The sequence below is a fragment of the Pogoniulus pusillus genome, chromosome 7 (genome assembly GCF_015220805.1).
Source record: "Pogoniulus pusillus isolate bPogPus1 chromosome 7, bPogPus1.pri, whole genome shotgun sequence".
Classification (NCBI taxonomy): domain Eukaryota; kingdom Metazoa; phylum Chordata; class Aves; order Piciformes; family Lybiidae; genus Pogoniulus; species Pogoniulus pusillus.
The window spans coordinates 2919107-2931973 of NC_087270.1; positions in this window are offsets into that span (position 1 = coordinate 2919107).

The window sequence follows — 12867 nt, forward strand, 5'->3', positions numbered from 1 at the left end:
TTCTATAACTGATTCTATGATTCCAAAATTCTATGATTCTTGAATTGTATAATTCTATATTTGATTCTATGGTTCTATGATTCTCTGGGTCTGTGATTAATTCTATCATTGTATGATTGATTCTATAACTCTATGATTCGATGATTCTGAGTCGATGGATGATTCTGAGTCCATGGTTCTGTGATTCTATAACTGATTCTATGAGTCTATAATTCAATGATTCTATGATTGATTTTATGCTTCTATGATTCCATAATTCTATAATTCCATATTTGATTTTATGACTCTGTAATTCTGATTCTATAATTCTATGATTCTATGATTCTATGATTCTACAATTCTATGATTAATTCTCTCATTCCATTATTCATTCTATAACTCTGTGATTCTATGATTCTGAGTCTATGGTTCTGTGATTCTATAACTGATTCTATGATTCCAAAATTCTATGATTCTTGAATTGTATAATTCTATATTTGATTCTATGGTTCTATGATTCTCTGGGTCTGTGATTAATTCTATCATTGTATGATTGATTCTATAACTCTATGATTCAATGATTCTGAGTCTATGGATGATTCTGAGTCCATGGTTCTGTGATTCTATAACTGATTCTATGAGTCTATAATTCAATGATTCTATGATTGATTTTATGCTTCTATGATTCCATAATTCTATAATTCTATATTTGATTTTATGACTCTATATTTCTATGGTTCTATGATTCTACAATTCTATGATTAATTCTCTCATTCCATTATTCATTCTATAACTCTGTGATTCTATGATTCTGAGTCTATGGTTCTGTGATTCTATAACTGATTCTATAAGTCTATAATTCTATGATTCTTTAATTCTATAATTCTATATTTGATTCTATGGTTCTATGATTCTTTGGGTCTATGATTAATTCTATCATTGTATGATTGATTCTATAACTCTATGATTCGATGATTCTGAGTCTATGGATGATTCTGAGTCTATGGTTCTGTGATTCTATAGTTGATTCTATGAGTCTATAATTCTGTGATTAATTCTATGAGTCTATAATTCTATATTTGATTTTATGATTCTGTAATTCTATGATTCTATGGTTCTATGAATCTACAATTCTATGATCAATTCTATCATTCCATTATTCATTCTATAACTCTGTGATTCTATGATTCTGAGTCTATGGTTCTGTGATTCTATAACTGATTCCATGAGTCTATAATTCAATGATTCTATGATTGATTTTATGCTTCTATGATTCCATAATTCTAATAATTCTATATTTGATTTTATGACTCTATAATTCTATGATTCTATGGTTCTGTGATTCTATAATTGATTCTATGAGTCTATAATTCTATGATTCTGTGTTGAAGCAAAGCCTGGCTGGGGCATTTAGTGCCATGGTCTGGTTGATTGGATAGGACTGGGTGCTAGGTTGGGCTGGATGAGCTTGGAGGTCTCTTCCAACCTGCTTGATTCTATGATTCTGTGATTCTCTGTGCTCCACAACCTCCCTGGGAAACCTGTGCCAGAGTCTCAGCACCCTCAACCTCTGCCGCCCTCACTGCCAAGAACTTCTAACATCCACTTTCAATCTCTGCCACTTCAAACCCATTATGTCTTCTCCTGTCACGATAAGACCTTGTCAATAGTCCCTCCCTAGCTCCCCTGCAGCCCCCTTCAGATCCTGGAAGGCCACTTCAAGGTCTCCTGGAAGCCTTCTCTTCTCCAGGCTGCAGAACCTCAACTCTCTCAGCCTCTCCTCATAGAGGTTGTGGAGCCTCCTTCTCTGGAGTCTTTCAAAACCAGCCTAGTCCTGTTCCTGTGCAACCTGACCTAGGTGACTGTGTTTAATTTGTGGAGTCTCCTTGTCTGGAGACATTTTAAAACCAGCCTGACCATGTTCCTGTGCAACCTGACCTAGGTGACTGTCTACAACTACCTGAGGGGTGGCTGTGGCCAGGAGGAGGTTGCTCTCTTCTCTCAGGTGGCCAGCACCAGAACAAGAGGACACAGTCTCAAGCTATGCCAGGGGAAATTTAGGCTGGAGGTGAGGAGAAAGTTCTTCCCTGAGAGAGTCATTGGACACTGGAATGGGCTGCCTGGGGAAGTGGTGGAGTCGCCGTCCCTGGAGCTGTTCAAGGCAGGACTGGACGTGGCACTTGGTGCCATGGTCTGGCCTTGAGCTCTGTGGTAAAGGGTTGGACTTGATGATCTGTGAGGTCTCTTCCAACCCTGATGATACTGTGATACTCTGATACTGTGACTTGATGCTCTCCAGATGTCCCTTCCAACCCCTACCTTTCTGTGGTTCTGTGACTATCAGAAATCACTGCAAACTCCCCAAAAGCTAAAGCCACCAAACCATCTTGTAGAGCATCTTGGAGTCAATCTCAGCTGCCTGTGAAAATATGGAAGGGCCCTTTGGGCACTACTGTGTGAGTCAGCTGGAGCCAGGCTGTGTGTTTGGAGCAGATGTTGCACTGCACTTAGGGCTTTGAGTTGTCTTCATTAAAGGCACATTAGGGCTGCTGCATGCAGAAAATGAGCTCTTCAGAAAACACCGTGGCTGGATGAACTGCAAAATGCTGGCTGTGGCTGCACAGAGTAATCCAGGGAGAAAATTGCCTTTCCTGGTTTCCTAGAAACTAAAGGACAATAAATTGCCCTAATCTTCTTACTGATTTCCAGGAAGAGGAAAGTCGACAGCAGTGAGCAGCATCCTCCTGCTTCTCCTGTGGTACCATCTGAAGGGAATGAAGACTGCATCTGCTAGGACCACACAGTGCCTTGGCAGAGTACCTGCTACCTTCCTTTAGCTGCTTTGGTGTTACAAAGAGTGTTACAGGCCAGAATTTGTTTTCTTACTGGTACCATAACTTTGGTGATCAGGATACAAACAGACTGGTTTTAATCAAAAAACACTCACAGGCTCACAGGATGCCAGGGGTTGAAAGGGACCCAAAGAGATCATTAAGTGCAACCCCTCTGCCACAGCAGGACCAGACAATCTAGCTCAGAGCACACAGCAACACATCCAGACAGGCCTGGAAAGGCTCCAGAGGAGGAGACTCCACAGCCTCTCTGGGCAGCCTGTGTCAGTGCTCTGGCACCCTTCCAGTTCCAGTACTGCCCTTCCAGTCAAGAAGTTCCCCCTTGTGTTGAGCTGGAACCTCCTGTGCTGCAGCTTCCATCCATTGCTGCTTGTCCTATCCCAGGGAGCAGTGAGCAGAGCCTGTCACCCCTTCCTGACTTCCAGCCCTCAGATAAGTTGTACACATTTATTAGATCTCCTCTGAATCTTCTCTTCTCCAGACTATACAGCCCCAGGTTCCTCAGCCTCTCCTCTCCAGGCAGCGCCCCAGTCCCCTCATCATCTTCATAGTCCTCCATTGGACTCTCTCCAGCAGATCCCTGTTCCTGCATCTCTAAAGTGATGTAGAAGGAACTTATACTGGACACACTAAGAGAGTTGGGGTTATTCAGTCTGGAGAAGAGAAGGCTCTGAGGAGATCTTCTTGTGGCCTTCCAGTATCTGAAGGGGGCCACAGGAAAGCTGGGGAGGGACATTTGTGCTAGTTTGACGCAGGCTAGAATGTTTTGGTGAGAAGAACTAGATTACAGGCTGTGGAAGGAAAGCAATGGTGATGTCTACTTCACTCACAGGCTTGCTGAGATGTATAGGAGCATGAAATAAAAACATAGATAACCACTTCTCCTCTGCTGCTGGGGAGCTCTGAGCTGCATCTCTCTCTCTAACCTCACTCTCCATTTTCTTTTCTAATCCACTTTGCTTCCTAACCCCCCTGGCTGAACCTCCATTCTTCCCTGGGACTGGGGTAAGGTTGAGAGGGGCAGGGAGAAGGTGAAGAGTGGTTGGGAGCCCCTCCTGGGGACTCAGGTTTCTGGGAGGGCTGTTGTGTTTCTGTATTCCCTTTTACCTTGTTTATTTCTGTCTATAACTGTATCTACTGTAACTATCTGCTTGTATATTGAGCTAAGCTGTAAATATAAGCTGCATTCAATTTCCAGAGCTGGCTGAGTCTAGTCTGGGTGATTTCCAAAGTGGGGGGGGGCAGAGAACACCCAAACCATCACAACATTCTAGGCTGTCAAGTAGCGATAGGACTGGGGGGGATGGAGCAGACCTAGAAGTGGGTAGATTCAGACTGGACATTAGGAAGAAGTTCTTCACTATGAGAGTGGTGAGACCCTGGAAGGGGTTGTCCAGGGAGGTGGTGGAAGTCTCATCATCCTTGAAAGTTTTCAAGGCCAAGATAGATGTGGCTCTGAGCAACCTGATCTAGTGTGTGGTGACCCTGCCTATGGCAGGAGTGGGGGGGGTGGTTGGAACAGGCTGATCCTTGTGGTCCCCTCCAGCCCTAACAGTTCTGTGATTCTGTGGTTAAATGTTGTTCTCTGTCAGCTTCCACTGGGCTGCTATTCTCTTAGTCTAAATTGCCTGGAACTACATTTCCCCATCTTGCATCATTCATTTCAAAATAATCCCATTTTGCCATGGCATTTAGTGCCAAATCCTTCCCTGCACAGTGCAGGCTCTGGGGTTGTTTTGGGGTTGCTGTGAAATCCATGTCCCTAGCCACCTGGCAGCTCTTGTGCTCTTAGTTACAGCTGGCACAAACAGCAGAGCTTTCCAAAGAACACTCTGCAGGCTTGCTCACTGCAAGTGATAACCTCCAGAAAATGACATCCTGACCAAATTTGGTTTTCTCAGGGTTGTTTTGTCAGATTATGGCCTTGGGTAAAAGGTTCTGGAGCAAGCAAAGTGTCAAGGAGAGATGTCTGACTGGAATTGCACTGAAGGTAACCAAACAATGGGTAGGCAGGAAAAATACTGCCCTCTCCAACTTTCTTGTAGGTGCCCTTAAAACAGCCTTTCAGCCTGGAGAAGAGGAGGCTCAGGGGTGACCTCATTGCTGTCTACATCTACCTGAAGGGACATTGTAGCCAGCTGGGGTTGGTCTCTTCTGCCAGGCAACCAGCAACAGAACAAGGGGACACAGTCTCAAGTTGTGCCAGGGGAAGTCTAGGCTGGATGTTAGGAGGAAGTTGTTGCCAGAGAGAGTGATTGGCATTGGAATGGGCTGCCCAGGGAGGTGGTGGAGTCTCTGTCCCTGGAGGTGTTCAAGAAAAGCCTGGCTGAGGCACTTAGTGCCATGGTCAGGTTGACTGGATAGGGCTGGGTGCTAGGTTGGCCTGGATGATCTTGGAGGTCTCTCCCAACCTGCTTGATTCTATGACTCTATGATTCTATGATTCCAGAGATGGTGACTCCAACACAGAATCACAGATCACAGACTCACAGAATTGCTTAGACTGGAAAAGGCCTTCAAGCTCCTCAAGTCCAATCACTAGTTTCACACTGACAAGTCATAGAATTATAGAATTAACCAGGTTGGAAGGGACCTCCAAGCTCATTCAGTCCAACCTAGCACCCAGCCCTAGCCAGTCATCTAGACCATGGCACTAAGTGCCTCAGCCAGGCTTTTCTTGAACACCTCCAGGGAGAGTGACTAACCCAAATCCCTCAGCACAACATCTCATCACTATGAATTGCTATGGTTGGAAAGGACCACCAGGATCAGGCAGTCCAAACACCACCTCAGACAGCCTGTTGCAATGATGGATAAACCTCTCAGTTAAGTTGTTGTCAGAGAGAGTGATTGACATTGGAATGGGCTGCCCAGGGAGGTGGTGGAGTCACCGTCCCTGGAGGTGTTGAAGGAAAGCCTGGATGAGGCACTTAGTGCCATGGTCTGGTTGACTGGATAGAGCTGGGTGCTAGGTTGGAGTGGATGATCTTGGAGGTCTCTTCCAACCTGGTTGATTCTATGATTCTACCCTAAAAGAAAGGTGGGAAGGGACATTTTACAATGGCTTGTTTTGATAGGATGAGAGGGAATGGTTTGAAGCTTGAGGAGGGCAGATTCAGACTGGAGAGGAGGAAGAAATTCTTTACAGGGAGGGTGGTAAGACACTGGCACAGGTTGCCCAGGGAGGTTGTGGCTGCTCCCTCCCTGGAGGTGCTCAAGACCAGGATGGGCAAGGTCTTGAGCAACCAGCTCTAGTGGGAGGTGTTCCTGCTCATGGCAGGAGGTATGCAATTAGATGATTTTTAAGGTCCCTTCTAACCCAAACCATCTTAAAGGTCTTTCCCATCCAAAATGATTCTATGATTTTATATATTTTGAGATGGAAATGATGCAGGTAAGAGATCTGTTAGTGTGGCTGCAGGATCCTTCAATCAGAAGGTTCTGCCACCCTCAAGGGAAAGAAGCTTTTCCTTATGCCTTTAGTTTGGTGGCTACTGGTGGAACTCGAGGCCACTTCCTCTCACCCTGGCACTTGTTGAGAGGGAGTAAAGACCAATCCCCTCCTTACTTCAACCTCCTTCCAGAGAGTTGCAGAGAGCCAGAAGGTCTCCTCACAGCCTCCTTTTCTCCAGACTAAACAGCCCCAGCCCCCTCAGCTGCTCCTCCCCAGCCCTGCTCTCCAGACCCTTCCTCAGCTTTGTTGCCCCTCTCTGGATCTGCTCCAGCACCTTGAATGTCTTTTTTTTTGAGTGAGAGCTCCAGAACTGAACTCAAGTTATGGCCTCAACAGTGTTGAGTCCAGGAGGACAATCATTGCCCTGCTCCTGAATGTCACAGAACCACAGACTGTCAGGGGCTGGAAGGGACCTTGAAAACTCATCCAGTCCAACTGCCCTGCCAGAGCAGGATCACCTAGACCAGAGCACACAGGAACACATCCAGGGTGGGGGTTGAATATCTCTGGAGAAGGAGACTCCACACCCTCTAGGTCACACCACTCATTTTAATGAACTCTTTGGGGTTTTTTTTCTGTGTACAACATAAAATTACTCCAGATTTGGAGGAAACCAGAGTTGCATTGCTGCTTTCTGTACCCACTCTCACCTGTTGCTAACAGAGCATCATAGAATGAGGCTCTCACATCCATGTCTCTGGAGCAGGAGCATTGTTAAACTGCTCATGTAAAGCTCCAAAGGGGCAAGAGCTGAGGCAAGCAGTGCACATCTCTACTTGCCCTGCCAGAAAGAAACATTAGCCAAAGGCTGGGAAACCACAGGGTCCACCAGAACTAATCATGCTGAGATTGCATGTGGCTAGCAGGGTTGGTAGAGTTAGGTCATGGTTGGACTTGGTGATTTTAAAGGTCTTTTCCAAGCAAAGTGATTCTGTGATGATTCTCACACATCCAGAAAGGATTTTACTGGCCTGGTGTCTGCAGAAGATGTGAGGCTGCACTAGGACTCTGGAGATCACAGGATAACAGGCTGACAGGATGTCAGGGGTTGGAAGGGACCCAAAGAGATCATTAAGTCCAACCCCCCTGCCAGAGCAGGATCAGACAACCTAAAGCTTTCTAAACTGTCCCAAAAAAGCTGCCCATTGGAACTAGCACAGAAAACGTCCAGTTGGAAGAGACCTCCAAGCTCCTCCAGTCCAACTTTCGACCCAGCACTCAGGAGTCAACACTAAACCATGTCCCTAAGTGCCATGGCCACACACTGCTTAAACACCCCCAGGGATGGTGACTCCAACACTGCCCTGGGCAGACCATTCCAGTGTTTTAGAGCCTTCTCTGGAAAGAAATATTTCCTAACATCCAGCCTGAACCTGCCCTGCTGCAGCTTGAAACCATTTCCTCTGCTCATGTCACTTGCTCTGGAGAGCATCACAGAGTGGAAGCTCTTACATCTGAGTCACTGGAGCAGGACCACTGTTAAACTGCCCATGTAAAGCTCCAAAGGGGCAAGAGCTAATGGAAGCAGTGCACAATAAGTCATAGAAGAAGAGAAAATGGCTTCAAGTTGCACCAAGTTGGCTACTAGGAAGAGTTTCTTGACTGAGAGGTTTATCCATCATTGCAACAGGCTGTCTGAGGCGGTGTTTGGACTGGCTGATCCTGGTGGTCCTTTCCAACCATAGCAATTCATAGTGATGAGATGTTGTGCTGAGGGATTTGGGTTAGTCACTCTCCCTGGAGGTGTTCAAGAAAAGCCTGGCTGAGGCACTTAGTGCCATGGTCTAGACGACTGGCTAGGGCTGGGTGCTAGGTTGGACTGAATGAGCTTGGAGGTCTCTTCCAACCTGGTTAATTCTATAATTCTATGACTTGTCAGTGTGAAACTAGTGATTGGACTTGAGGAGCTTGAAGGCCTTTTCCAGTCTAAGCAATTCTGTGAGTCTGTGATCTGTGATTCTGTGTTGGAGTCACCATCTCTGGAATCATAGAATCATAGAGTCATAGAATCAAGCAGGTTGGGAGAGACCTCCAAGATCATCCAGGCCAACCTAGCACCCAGCCCTGGCCAATCAACCAGACCATGGCACTAAGTGCCCCAACCAGGCTTGGCTTCAACACCTTCAGGCACAATGACTCCACCACCTCCCTGGGCAGCCCATTCCAATGCCAATCACTCTCTCTGGCAACAACTTCCTCCTAACATCCAGCCTAGACCTCCCCTGGCACAACTTGAGACTGTGTCCCCTTGTTCTGTTGCTGGTTGTCTGGCAGCAGAGCCCAACCCCACCTGGCTACAGCCTCCCTTTAGGGAGATTTAAGAGTCACTCAGATGTAGGTGCTTAGGGATATGATTTAGCCAAGGACTTGTCAGTGTTAGGTTAATGAATGGACTCAATGATCTTAAATGGCTTTTCCAATTCAGGCAGTTCTTTGAGTCTGTAAGGCAGGATGAGTGAAACAGAAGAGCACACATCTAGATTATGGGAGAGGCTGCAAGAAAGTTTTAAGTGCACAGAAGTCAGAGGACAGAATCAAACCAAATGAATGGTCTTGCTTCTCTGGCTTTCTTTGCTGGTGCTGCAATACTATGGCAGTCATGGCAGAAGTAGAGATGGTAGCAAACAATAATCAGACTGAGAATCAGCATTTGTAAGAATGAACCCATTGGAAAAAATGGGTCAAGAAGTGGCTGGATGGCAGAGCCCAGAGAGTGGTGGTGAATGGTGCCACAGCCAGCTGGCAGCTGGCACTGGTGCTGTGCCCCAGGGATCAGTGCTGGGCACAGTCCTGTTCAATATCTTTACTGATGATCTGGAGCAGAGGATTCAGTCCAGCATCAGTGAGTTTGCAGATGACACCAAGCTAGGAACAGCTGTGGAGCTGTTGGAGGGTAGCAGAGCCCTGCAGAGGGACCTGGCCAGGCTGGATGGGTGGGCAGAGGCCAAGTGGATGAGATTGAACAAGGCCAAGTGCAGGGTTCTGCACTTTGGCCACAACAACCCCAAGCAGCACTACAGGCTGGGGCCAGAGTGGCTGAGAGCAGGCAGGCAGAGAGGGAGCTGGAGGTGCTGCGAGAGAGGAGCTGAAGCTGAGGCAGCAGTGTGCCCAGGTGGGCAGCAGAGCCAATGGCATCCTGGGCTGGCTCAGGAGCAGTGTGGGCAGCAGGACAAGGGAGGTTCTTGTGCCCCTGTGCTCAGCACTGCTCAGGCCACAGTTTGAGTGCTGTGTCCAGTTGTGGGGTCCTGAGTTGAAGAGAGATGTTGAGGTGCTGGAAGGTGTTTGGAGAAGGGCAGCAAGGCTGGAGAGGGGCCTGGAGCAGAGCCCTGTGAGGAGAGGCTGAGGGAGCTGGGGATGTGCAGCCTGCAGCAGAGGAGGCTCAGGGCAGACCTTATTGATCTCTGCAACTACCTGAAGGGAGGTTATAGCCAGGTAGGGTTGGGCTCTGCTGCAAGGCACAGAACAAGGGGACACAGTCTCAAGCTGTGCTGGGGCAGATCTAGGCTGGATGTTAGGAGGAAGTTGTTGTCAGAGAAAGTGATTGGCATTGGAATGGGCTGCCCAGGGAGGTGGTGGAGTCGCTGTTCCTTGAGATGTTGAAGCAAAACCTGGCTGGGGCACTTAGTGCCATGGTCTGGTTGATTGGCTAGGGTTGGGTGCTAGGTTGGGCTGGATGAGCTTGGAGCTCTCTTCCAACCTGCCTGATTCTGTGATTCTAAGTCCTCCTTCCTTTCTTAAGGCAAACCCAATGACATGGATGTTTTGTGAACGTTTTTTGCCCTCAGCAGTTTCCCCTTCTAAATTCATCAAAGCAGTGTACTGATTACAGGGGGTGGGGGGGTGGGAGTGATGATGGTAAAAAGGGCATGAAACCAACAAAAAGCCAAACCCCACTTTGGCTCTGTGCCTTATGGTACACATCATACAGGAGGTCCTGTGGAGGTCATCTGAAGTGCGTGACCCATTTTGAATCCCTTCAGCCGGCAGGACCTTTATCAGGCTTGACCTGATGATGCTGACAATCCTGCTCAGCATCCCCTGCTGACCAGTGTCAGTCTGGCTTCCTGCTGCTTCTCAGGCTGATGCTAGCTTTCAGCTTGATGAAATTAAGTCAGAATTAAACAGAAAGCATCCCATGCATAAATATAAGTGAGCACTCAGCCTATCACTGCTGCTGCCTGCAGGCACTTTCAGATGACTGGATTTGTGTTATGTGCCTTTCCTATAATACTAATAGCTCCTTTTTGGTGGGTTTATTCTTTGCCCTGTACATCTTTCCCTAATTCCCCTCAGATGATGTCAGTTTATGAGATTAGCTGAGCTCTCTTAGATGTCTTTCCAGGACTCAGTGACCTCACTCTGCAGGAGTGGACACTCCAAATGTGCGAGCGTGCAGTAAACTTCCTGCCTCTTCATAGCAGCTACCCTGAGATGCTTTCTGCAAGTCCTGATGTGCAGGGGGGAGAGACTGCAGAAAACTGCTCTGACATCCCTGATGGTTCTCAGAAGCTGATTTTTTCATTAGTGGAATAATTCACTTTCGTCTGAAGCTTGATCAGTTAGCTGGGGGTGTGCAGCCTGGAGAAGAGGAAGCTCAGGGCAGAGCTCATTGCTGTCTACAGCTACCTGAAGGGAGGCTGTAGCCAGGTGGGGTTGGGCTCTGCTGCCAGGCAAGCAGCAACAGAACAAGGGGACACAGTCTCAAACTGTGCCAGGGCAGGTCTAGGCTGGATGTTGTTAGGAAGCTGTTGGCAGAGAGAGTGATTGGCATTGGAATGGGCTGCCCAGGGAGGTGGTGGAGTCACCCTCTCTGGAGGTGTTCAAGCAAAGTCTGGATGGGGCACTTGTCCTAGTAGGGCATAAATCCTGCCAGGCTAGTTTAACCCTTGCTCTTCTCCTCCTGTTGTGCCGGGGTCAAGGACTGAAGTCATATGAGCAAACAATGAGGGTTTGGCCCCAGCAAGGCCTTGAGGGCCAGGGGGCTTAGCATCACATTTCAAGTGTCTTGTGCTGTCCTCACTATGCCTCTGTGGCCAAAGGAGGCACCAAACTTCGAATGCATTGGCCAGAACAATGGTGCTAGTGCCTGTTGGCCAGTTTGATTTTCAAACTGAAGTATGTAAAAGGAGGTGATTTAGAAGCTGTGCCTTTCTGCATTCAGCCTTCCTGCATCCTGCCTTCCTGAATTCAGCATGGAGCCTTCCTGCCTCTCATCGTTTGTGGCTCACTAGAGGCTCACCTGTATACAGCTCACACCCCCCAGCTCAGCAGCTCAGCAACATCTCTCCTCTGCCTGGAATATTTTGTATTTCACCCTGGGATCATGGGTGTGATATTGGGAAGAGAAGGAAAGGGAAGAGAAGAGAATCAGCCAGGTTGGAAAAGACCTCCAAGCTTATCCAGTCCAACCTAGCACCCAGCCCTAGCCAGTCAAACAGACCATGGCATTAAATGTCCCAGACAGGCTTGGCTTGAACATCTCCAAGAACAGCAACTCCATCACCTCCCTGGGCAGCCCATTCCATTACCAATCACTCTCTCTGACAACAACTTCCTCCTAACATCCAGCCTAGACCTCCCCTGGCACAGATTCAGGCTGTGTCCTTTTGTTCTGTTGCTGCTTGCCTGGCAGAAGAGCCCAACCCCACCTGGTTACAGCCTCCCTTCAGGAAGGTAACTGTAGAGAGCAATGAGGTCTGCCCTGAGCCTCCTCTGCTGCAGGCTGCACACCCCCAGCTCCCTCAGCCTCTCCTCACAGGGCTCTGCTGCAGGCCCTTCCCCAGACATGCTGCCCTCTCTGGACACCTTCCAGCACCTCAACATCTCTCTTCAATTGAGGAGCCCAGAACTGGACACAGCACTGGATACTGAAAGTGTCTTTGATACGGGAGACTTACTCAGGGACCAAAGCATCATGAGTACACCTGCTGGAGTGAATGCCAAGACTCCATAAGCAGAGCATTCTTGTGTTCCTGTTACTATATTCCAAGTTCTGATTGTTTAAACTGTTTCATTCTGTGCAATTACTTCCTTTAGACCAAAAATCCAAAGAATCTCAGGGAACTTCCCCAAATTTTAATATATTAATAATAAAAAAATAATATTAATAATTCATAGCCATTATTTTTTTCCAATACAGCACTTAGTGCCATGACCTGTTTGATTGGCTAGGGCTGGGTGCTAGGTTGGACTGGATGAGCTTGGAGGTCTCTTCCAACCTGCTTGATGCTATGATTCCATGATTTTCAGAGATTCACAGCATGTCAGGGGCTGGAAGGGACCTCCAAAGCTCAGCCAGTCCAACTGCCCTGCCAGAGCGCCCTGGGCAGCCTGTGCCAGGGTTCTGGCACTCTCACAGGGAAATAAATCCTCCTCATGTTCCCATGAATCACAGAACTTGTGTTCCTCTTTGATCTGTGTTACATAGCATTGTCCTGCTCTGGCAGGGGGATTGGACTCGATGATCTCTTTGGGTCCCTACCACCCCCTAACATCCTCTGATCCTCTGATCCTCTGAACTTCAGAGGTCAGAAGGGACCTTCAGAGATCATCCAGCCCAACACCCCTGCCAAAGAGGCATCA